Source organism: Mobula hypostoma, chromosome 24 (genome assembly GCF_963921235.1).
Source record: "Mobula hypostoma chromosome 24, sMobHyp1.1, whole genome shotgun sequence".
Taxonomy (NCBI): domain Eukaryota; kingdom Metazoa; phylum Chordata; class Chondrichthyes; order Myliobatiformes; family Myliobatidae; genus Mobula; species Mobula hypostoma.
In genome coordinates, this window is record NC_086120.1 from 35,062,658 (window position 1) to 35,073,954 (window position 11,297).

Genomic DNA, 11,297 nt, shown 5'->3' on the forward strand with positions numbered 1-11,297 from the left:
TATAAAGTCAATAGACAATAGACAATAGACAATAGACAATAAGTGCAGGAGTAGGCCATTTGGCCCTTCGAGCCAGCACTGCCATTCACTGTGATCATGGCTGATCATCCACAATCAGTATCCAGTTCCTGCCTTATCCCCATAACCTTTGATTCCGCTATCTTTAAGAGCTCTATCCATCTCTTTCTTGAAAGCATCCAGAGACTTGGCCTCCACAGCCTTCTGGGGCAGAGCATTCCATATATCCACCACTCTCTGAGTGAAAAAGTTTTTCCTCAACTCCGTTCTAAATGGCCTACCCCTTATTCTTAAACTGTGGCCTCTGGTTCTGGACTCACCCATCAGCCGGAACATGCTTCCTGCCTCCAGCGTGTCCAATCCCTTAATAATCTTATATGTTTCAATCACATCCCCTCTCAGCCTTCTAACTTCCAGAGTATACAAGCCCAGTCGCTCCAATCTTTCGACATATGACAGTCCCGCCATCCCTGGAATTAACCTTGTGAACCTACACTGCACTCCCTCAATAGCAAGAATGTCCTTCCTCAAATTTGGAGACCAAAACTGCACACAGTACTCCTGGTGTGGTCTCACCAGGGCCCTGTACAACTGCAGAAGGACCTCTTTGCTCTTATACTCAACTCCCCTTGTTATGAAGGCCAGCATGCTTGCTTTCAGTGACTGATGTACAAGAACACCTAGATCTCGTTGTACTTCCCCTTTTCCTAACTTGACTCCATTTAGATAATAATCTGCCTTCCCGTTCTTACCACCAAAGTGGATAACCTCAAGTCATAGAGTTATGGTGGATGTCTGTCGTGTGCAACAATGACAGGAGAGCTGTGCAGGAGAGTTTTTACAGTGGAAAAACCATTACACTGGGGCAGTTCTCCTCTCTCAATCTCAGAAGACTGGGCCCAGTGGTATGGTTCTGGCATCACAAACTGGGTTCTTCCTTTGTGTAGTGGATGATCATGACGCCAGTTCATTGTCATGCCCTTTGCTCTGCATGAAGCTTTGCAAAACTACCTTTCTGCCCATTGGATCTCACTATTGGTCTCGTCTGCTCAGTCTGTTGGAGCTGAGTTTACATGCTAGGTCAGGAATGTCCGTATCTCACCAGGGTATGAGGCCCATTTGGTTTACCTCACTTGGTTTAGCCGGTGTACTGGGATGTGGCCACTGTCGCATGCTAAACGGGAGGTGAGAGCTGTGTCCGGTGGGGACCAAAACTGAATAAGCTGCCCCAGAATGGACACAAATCTTCCCTTCACCAGAGGTGCTAACCCTCCCTGGAAACCCCATACACCCCCATAGAGTTATATAATATGGAGACTAACCCTTCAGTCCAACTTGTCAATCAATGATGACATGTTGTCTCTCTCAGTGGATCAATGGCAGGTAGACAAATTTATGTTCTGGGTTAGTTATAATCTAACAGAATCATGGAAAGGACTCAATGAGTTGAATGACCCGCCGTTTCTTTCTGTGCTCCTTAAGTATAAAAATCATGATATTCAGGACATTAGCTATCTCACATATACCATTCGCTTCCTATGGGAGTTTTACTTTCCCATTAATACTCCTAAATTTAATAATGTAATTCAGGGTATCACATGGTTAAAAACTGGTTAACCTCCATTTTTCTATTGTAGGTGCACTAGATTTTGTTGGTGTTTAGCACAAAAACTTAATTGGCTCTTCAGCAAATAAAAATTGCTAGATAGGCCAAGGTTTTTTAAAAAAAATGATGTTTACACTGAAAAACAAACACTAAAACTGAGCGTGCAAGATTCCCACTGGTATTTGTCTATCTTTACTGACCTAATGCAAATAGAATCTGTTTCGATGAAGTCAAAGAATGGCTACAGCCCTTAAGGGGCCACCCACCTACCAACCATGCAGCAGCAACACTCATTCTGTTTGGGAGGGAAAAGACAGAGGCTGCAAGAAAGTGGAGGACAACCCCCAAATCATTCAAAGCAACATCAAGCTTTGGTGGATAACATTCACCTAAGAAGGTGGGTTTTATGGATCAAATGGTTCCAGAGACTCATCAGCCATCTATAGGAAGAGTCTGTTTGGGGAGACAATAACCTCTTCTAGGTGTGAGAATATCACCAAATGGAACAATGTTTACTGGTCTCACAGGAAATTTGTAGGTTGCCTGTAGACATTGCTGCAAACCACAGGCGGCACAGAGTGTAGCAGTTAGCACATGCTTTACAGCGCCACCAATCATCGATCAGGGTTCATTTCCCACCGCTGTCTATAAGGTGCTTGTACGTTCACCTGGGTTTCCTCCGGGTGCTCTGGTTTCCTCCCATGGTCCCAAAAAGATGTAAGAAATAGGTACCTACAAACGCTGTGTTAGCTTTGGAAGTGTGAAAACACTTGTGGGATGTCCCCAGCACATCCTGAGACTGTGTTGGTCATTGACACAAAATGATACGTTTCACTGAATTTAAAAACGCAAACACGAGGAACTCTGCAGATGCTGGAATTCCAAGCAACACACATAAAAATTGCTGGTGAACGCAGCAGGCCAGGCAGCTGTGTTCACTAGCAATTTTTACATGTGTTGCGTTTTACTGAATGCTTTGATGTTTCAATGTATACGGGGCAAATAAAGCTCACCTAACCTAAAGCAATTAAAACAAGTCATGTATCATGTTCACCTCAGGTTAACCTACTCAGTAAGATGTGAGCAGATTTTATAAATCATCTGGATTTTCCTGCTGATCATTGGTGTAATGTACAGGATTCTATATGAAAAAAGATTAGGAATATTAAGTTTGGAATCATTATCTGAAAAACCCCTTCATAATATCTTCTCATTATTAGGCCAATGCCAGTTTATTTGTTCAGATGGGAGGTGAGTGTACGGAAGCTGAGAAGGGCATCTCCTTGGCAGCATCTTCGTCCTTCTGCTCCTCTTCTCCTGTTGCACTTCAGAATCCACCTCTGAGTCCTCAGGCCCTCGGCTCTTCACCTCTTCAGCTGGAGACCATTGAGTTTTATTGTCAAAACTGAGCAGGAAGTAGCAGATGGCCGCAGTTTGATAATAGACGATAGACGATAGACAATAGACAATAGGTGCAGGAGTAAGCCATTCAGCCCTTCGAGTCGGCACCACCATTCATCATGATCATGGCTGATCATCCACAATCAGTACCTTTTTCCTGCCTTCTCCCCATATCCTTTCACTCCGCTATCTTTAAGAGCTCTAGACAGTTTGCCTCCAGACAGATGCAGGCAATGGAACCTCAGCTTGAGAAGATCAATAATGATTTCCACTTCAGTCCATTAGACTTAGTTATTTCTTTTAATATAGAGATACAGCATAGTAACAGACCCTTCTGGTCCAATGACCCACGCCGCCCATTTATATCCATGTGACCAATTAACCTACTAACCCATATATCTTTGGAATGTGGGAGGAAAATTTAGCACCTGGAGGAAACCCATGAGGTCATGAGAGGAACGTACAAACTCCTTACAGACGGAGGTTGTAATAGTGTTACAGCTAACTGCTATGCTATCGTGCTGCCCCAGAGACGACTGTGACTGGAAATCACAATCTTCTAATGGCATTTCACCAAACGCGGAAGTCAGGCACTCCGTCCATTAGGCTGTACAGTCCCTTCCTAACTCTTGTCATAGAGAATCCTCAATTTCCTTACTTGCAGACCCCAGTCAGTTTGGATTGGTATCTTCATCAGCACAGGTGTTCCATAAGGCTGTGTGCTTAGCCTCTTGCTACGTCACTTTACACTCATGACTGTGTGGCTAAACAGAGCTCCAACGCCATTTTCAGGTTTGCTCATGACACCACTGTCGTAGGGCGAATCAAAGGTGGTGACAAATCAGCATATAGGAGGGAGATTGGAAATCTGACTGAGTGATACCTTAACAACAACCTCCTACTCAATGTCAGGAAAACCAAGGAGCTGATTAGTGACTTCAGGAGAAGAAAACCAGAGGTCCATGAGCCAGTCCTCATCAGAAGATCAGAGATGAAGAGGCTAGCAACTTCAAATTCCTTGGTATTATTAATTTCGGAGGATCTGTCCTGGGCCCAGCATTCTAGTGGAATTATGAAGAAAGCAAGGCATCACCTTGACTTCCTTAGGAACTTACAAAAATTTGGCATGACATCTAAGACTTTGACAAACTTCTATAGATGTGTAGTGGAGAGCATGTTGACTGGCTGCATCACAGCCTGGTATGGAAACACCAATACCCTTGAACAGAAAACCTGCCAAAAGTAATGAATACAGCTCAGTCCATCATGAGAGAAGCCCTCCACACCATTGTGCACATCTGCTCAAAACAATGATACAGGAAAGCAGCATCAATCATCAGGGACCCCATCACCCAAGACATGCTCTCTTCTCATTGTGGCCATCAGGAAGAAATAAAAGGAGCGTCAGGGTTCACACCATCAAGTTAATACCCCTCAGCCATCAGGTTCATGAACTAAAAGGGACAACTTCACTCAATCGCACTTGGTCCAATATTGAACAGTTACCACCACCCATGGACTCACTTCAAGAACTCTTCATCACATGTTCTTGATATTTATTGCTTATTTATTTAGTATTATTATTATTTCTTTTATTTTTGCACAGTTTGTTGTCTTTTGCAAACTAGTTGGATGCCCAAGTTGGTGTGGTCTTTCATTGATTCTGTTATGGTTATTATTCTATGGATTTACTGAGAATGCCAAAAGAATATGAAGCTCAGGTTTGCAAATGGTGACATATATGTACTTTGATAATAAATTTACTTTGAACTTTGAACTGAGCTATTGTGGTTACAGGGCACACTGAGGTCAGGAGGCAGTGAAGCAGATTTTGTCAAACAGGATCCATCTTTCCAATTAGCGCTGATTCTTGCAGAAATGGCATTCACTATGAGAAAACTCTTCTTTGTGTTCCACTATACGAGGGACTATTCCACTCAGAATAGTCCCCCTTGTGGCAGACTTACTCACTACAATATCTAATTGCTACATTTTAATTGCCTATGACCCTTAGAGTTCGTCAAGGCCAGTGCTGTAAACCATCATAATGTAACCAGCAGAATTTCTGACTCATGTTTTTTGAGCCTGATGGTCTAATTACCACCAACAATAAAATATAATTCTGGCATTATATTTAAAAGGAATTATGTAAAGCTGACAGAGAAAAAAAAATGAAATTAGATTAATATTCGTGCAGAACACATACATTTAACCTCAGCTATGAGTTATGTCCTGAAGTCGAGAAAGTTATCCAGTTATTCATTAGTATTAAATAATGTATGTACAAATTTGAACTATAAAATATATTTATCATTCTGTGAATAACTTATGAATAAATTGGTAGGCTAACTATGACATAGAAGGATCATGGAACCTTACAGCTTAGAAGGCCATTCAGCCCAGCAGAACTGTGCCAGTTATTTGATGGAGCTATCTACTCAGTCCTTTTCTCCTTTCCTTTCTTGTGGAATTCTTTTCACCTCAAATACTTATCTGCTCCCTGATGAACATGATAATTGCTTGAGGAACTCAGAAGGCCAGGCATCATCTCTGGAAAAGAGTAAGCAGTCATTGTTTCGGGCCGAGACCCTTCAATCATGCTGCCTGGCCTGCTGAGCTCCTCCAGCATTTTGTGTGTGTTGCTTTGATTTCCAGCATCTGCAGATTTTCCCTTGTTTGATGTTCACTGAGGGTTACTACTGGAGTACTACCAATTACATTAGGCAATCATTCTCTCCAATAAGAGAGGTCTATCTACCTATCCTTGCTATTCAATGAAAATACTTTCATTAATTCCCTAACCGTTGACAATCTAGGTGCAGTAGCAGTTAGCATAACATTATTACAGCACTAGCAAAATGGGTTGAATTCCACCGCTGTCTGTAAGGAGTTTGTACATTTGCCCTGTGATCGCCTGGGTTTCCTCTGGGTGCTCCTATTTCTTCCACATTCCAAAAACCTCCAGGTTAGGGCTAGTATGTTGTTAACATGCTACGTTGTCACCAGAAGCATGGTGACACTTGTGTGCTACCTCCAGCACATCCTTGAACTGTGTTAGTCATTGACGTTTTTACTTGGTCAGATGGGTGTCATTGGGCAGTATGGACTTGTTGGGCTGGAAGGGCCAGTTACCATGCTGTATCTTGAAATAAATAAATAAAATGGTTGGTATCCTGCAGCAAATAATTCATCTTCTGATGCCCCAAAGTCTTTCTATCATTGACAAGGAACAAGTCAGGAGCATGATGGGGTACTGGGGCTCCAAAAACACTCAAAAAGCTCAGCTCTATCCAGGACAAAGCATCCAATTTGTCATCTCTCATGTCCTTCCCTCCTTCCAGTACCAGCACATAGTTGTACAACCCATGTAATGTACTGCGGTTACTTGCCAAGGCTGCTTCGACAGCATCTTCCATACCTCCAACCTCCACCTCCAGGTGGACAAAGTCAACTAGCGCTTGAGACCTGCAAGTTTCCCTTCTAATTGCACACTATCCTGACATTAAAAATATATTGCAGGAGTTTTATCATTGCTGGATCTCAACCCTGGAATTCTCTACCTAATTGTATTGTCAGAATGTCTTCACCGGAAGGAATGTTGTGATCCTAGTTGGTGTGCACCATTACCTTTTGAGGGTAAATAGCAAAAAGCACTAAGTACTGGCTCTACCCATCTTAGCCATATCCCAAAAATGAATAAGGTATCTCTCTTTCCTTGGCATTCTTCCTGACTCATAATGTCCAGAGCAATATTGTATTATTATTTATGTATGATACTACTAACTTAATACAAGGTGTCATCTGTTTTGAGTAAACAACTTGTAGCAATAACAGCCTCTTGTATTTCTTATTCTTTGATGGAAATGTTACAGTGAGGCTAGAAGTCAAAGTAATTTGTTATTACCAAAGCATGAATGTAACAGCTAGCTGTGGTACAAACACAAGGGGTCAAGTAATCTCTTCGAACTCTCCTTGAATCTATGACAGTTTATTGTCATGGCTGAAATTAGCTAAGTCATTTCACGACAGATTGGACTGGAGCCCCTTCAATGTGTGTGGCACTTTATTTCAGATTCTTGAAGCCAATATTAGCAATTTTACCCATCTCCAGAATCCCCTCTTCTTTCATTTGAGCACAGATGAAAATCGCATTTTCTTAACGGCCTGCGTGTATCAGTTCCTAAGCTGGAAGTAAAGGCATTGATGGAGTTCTCAAATCATTATGCCTCACAAGCAGTTATTGCCACATTCATTTGGTGATTTAGAAATATCATGACCTAAAAAGGTGTGTTAACAAAGACCTGCATTTGTATGCCACCTTTCTCATCTTCATTCAGGATGTCTTTCCACAGCAGGGAGACGAAAGTAGAGTCGCCGTTGCAATTGAAGAAACACAGTGTTAAAATGGTTCACAACAGACACCATGGGCTTGTTAGGCTGGAAGGGTATGTTACCCATCCTGTTTCTTTAAATAAAAAAAATAAAGCTCTGGAAAAAAAACGCCAAGGCAATACTGACTGGATAGTCTGTTGTTTTTTTTTAGATAACATTGAGAAATAAAATTAGCAACCACATCAGGGGTAATACTATTTTTATTCTTCAAAATAATCTTTGTCAACAACTTGAAAGATCAGTCAAGGGCCCCCATTCCGCACCTTATTCCAAAAGATGGCAGCTTCAAGAGTGCAGCAATCCCACAATACTGCACTGGATAACCAACTAAAATATCTGTGAGAGGATGAGTATATCTGTAAATATCTGTAAAAGAGGATGAGAAGTGACTTGATAGAGGCATGTAAAATGATTAGTGGCATAGATAGAGAGGACAACCAGTGCCTTTTCCCCGGGGTGGAAATGTCTAATACAAGAAGGCATAATTTGAAGGTGATTAGAGGAATGTATATGTCAGAGATATGTATTTTTAATGAGTGGTGGATATGTGGAATGCACTGCCAAGGGTTCTGGTAGAGGCATATAGTGTCTATTCGGGAGATTTAAGAGACTCTAAGATGAGAACCTGAATGAAAGAAAAATGGAGACTTATGCTGGAGGGAAGGGTTAGGCTGACCTTGGAGTAGGTTGAAAGGATGGCGCAACATTGTGGGCCAAATGGCCAGTACTGTGCAGCTGTGTTCTGTGTTCTACGTTTATTATTGAGACTAGCTCAAGGAACACAAACAGTAAGTTGTGGGCATGCTATGTTGGTGCAGGAAGCATAACGACACTTGTGGAATGACACCAGCAAATCCGCAGACTGTGTTGGTCGCTGATACAAATGACACGTTTCCTTCTATGTTTCAATGTACTGTAAATATGACAAATAAAGCTAATTTTTTTTAATCTTCACCAGCTTGCTAGGGTATAGCTGTTTCTGAAGAGACATTTTACCCAATCGAAAATTAATCCATAATTCACTAATCAATATGTCATGATTAATATGAACCACAAGGATGATACAAGAACATAACACGGTTGTGGGCTAGTGATCTACAGACGTAAATTCTCCATTACTCTGCATGTGTAAGAAAAATCCATAACTACCTTGTAAATTCCTTGTATAGATTCACCTACAGTAAATTATCAGGTATATTTTACATACTGTATCTGTTTTGCATATGAGACAGTAAGACTATTAGACATAGGAGCAAAATTAGGCCATCAAGTCTGCTTCGCCATTCCATCATGGCTGATTTATTATCCCTCTCAAACCCGTTCTCCTGCCTTCTCCCCATAACCTTTGACACCCATACTAGTCAAGAACCTATCAACTCCGCTTTAAACATACCCAATGACTTGGCCTCCACAGTATCTGTGGCAATGAATTCCACAGATTCACTATTCTGACTGAAGAAATTCGTCCTCATCTCTGTTCTAAAGGGATGTCCTTGTATTCTGAAGCTGTTCCCTCTGATTCCAGACTTCCCCTCTATAGAAATCAGCCTCTCCATGTCTATTCAATTTAGGCCTTTCAACAATTGATAGCTTTCAATGAGATCCATCCCCCCACCCACTTCATTCTAAACTCAAACCAGTACAGACTCTGAGCCATTAAGCACTATTCTTATGTTAACCCTTACTTTCCTGGAATCATTCTCATGCCTGCAGTGCCAGCACAGCCCTTCTTAGATAAGGGGCCCAAATGTCAAGCAATGGAGAACTGAAGGCAAACGTGGGGCAAGTGTACAAGACGCAAGAGCACATTTAATTCTGGAATATAAACCTGTATAGTGAAATGTCAAGCTTTTCTCTTTGGAGTGACGGATGATGAGAGATGACTTGTTAAATGGGTATAAAATAGGAGGCATAGACAGAATGGCCAGCCAGTGCCTTTTTTCCAGGACCCATACAAGAGGGTGTTATTTTAAGGTGATTGGAATAAAGTTTGGGGGAGGGGGCTGTCAGAGAAGGTTTCTTTTATACAAAGGAAGGTAAGTACAAGGGGTTGTGTTAGAGGTGGATTAATTAGGGAGATTTAAGAGACTCCTAGGTACATGGATGAAAGAAAAAAATGGAGGGCTATGCAGGAAGGAAGGGCTAGCTTGATCTTAGAGCAGAGTAAAAGTTTGGCACAACATTGTGGGCTGAAGTGTCTGTACTGTACTCTTCTATGTTCTAAATTTTACTTTGTAGTCACAGAAGTCCAGGTCCTGCTGAGAACTGAACAGTTCATACTGTCAATTCATTTTGGAACAAAAGAAAGGATATAAATCATTTCAAACTTGCCATTTTAATAGGAAAGGTGGTTAGAAGAAGGAAGGTACTTCCAATTTTGATTAAGTAATAATACAATTTATAACCTAACACAGCTTAATACTTTTTTAAATATATGTATATTCATATTCAACATATTTTAGAAAGACCTGCAATTATAAAACACTCTTCAATGAACTGAAGATGTTCCAGAATCTCAAACAGCCAATGAAATAAAGTCCTTAAATCAAACCACACAGAAACAGTCCCTTCGACCCAACTCACCCATGCTGAGCAAGATGCCCATATAAGCTAGTCCCATTTTCTGATGTTTGGCGCAATGCCCCCATGTACAGTATACATACAGTGTTTTCAAAATGTTCTTATTCTACCTGCCTCAACTACTTCCTCTGGCAGCTTGTTGCATACTTCCATAATTTAGGATATTTGACTGCCAGCTTGTGTACACAAACTCCCACAAGCAACAATCTGATGATGGGCAAAGGGTTGACGAAGAGCTAAATATATGCCCAGTGATAAATCCCTTGCCCTTCTCCAGGACAGGACTATGAGAATATGTGTGTCCATATTGAAGTAGATGATGCCTCTGTTGAATATCTCATCTGAGTGACTGCACCTCCGACACTGAGTTAACAGTCCCTTGGCAATGAACCAAAGCACAAGCCTTTTTGCACTCAGTGGTCATTTTATTAGGTATAGGAATGGAACGCGGTGTGGTCTTTTGATGCCATAGGCCATCTACTTCAAGGTTTGACATAAGCATTCAAAGATGGTTTCCTGCACACCTCTGTTGATACGCCTGATTACATAAGCTACTGTCATCTTCCTGACAGCTTGAACCAGTCTGGCCATTCTCCTCTGGCCTCTTTCATTAACAAGATATTTTTACTTACAGAACTGCCCTTGTTTTTTTTTACCATTCCCTGTAAACTTTAGTTTGTTGTGTGTGAAAATCCCAGAAGATTAGCAGATTCCAAGATACTCAACCACCCTGTCTGGTACCATAAAACCAAAAATTATTGGAGCAGAATTAGGTAATTTGGACCATTGAATCTGCTCTGCCATTTCATCATGGCTGATCCATTTCCCTCTCAACCTCAATCTCCTGCCTCTCCCTATAACCTTTCACACCTTGACTAATAAAGAACCTATCAAACTCCTCCTTAAATACACCCAATGACCTGAACTCCATTGCCACATGTGCCGACGAATTCCACAGATACGCCACCCTCTGGCTAAAGAAATTCCTTTTCATCTCCATTCTAAATGGACACCCCTCTATTCTGAGGCTGTGCCCTCTGGTCCTAAACAACATCCTCTCCATATACACTCAGTCTAGGCCCTTCAACATTCAATAGGTTTCAATCAGATCACCCCTCGTTCGTCTAAATTCCTGCAAGTAAAGTCCCAGAGCTATCAATTGCTTCTCATACAATAAGCCTTTCATTCCTGGAATCATTCTCGTAAACCTCCTCTGAATACTCTCCAATGTCAGCACATCCGTTCTTAACTAAAGGCACCCAAAACAGCTCACAATACACCAAGTCCCTTTACAGCTCAG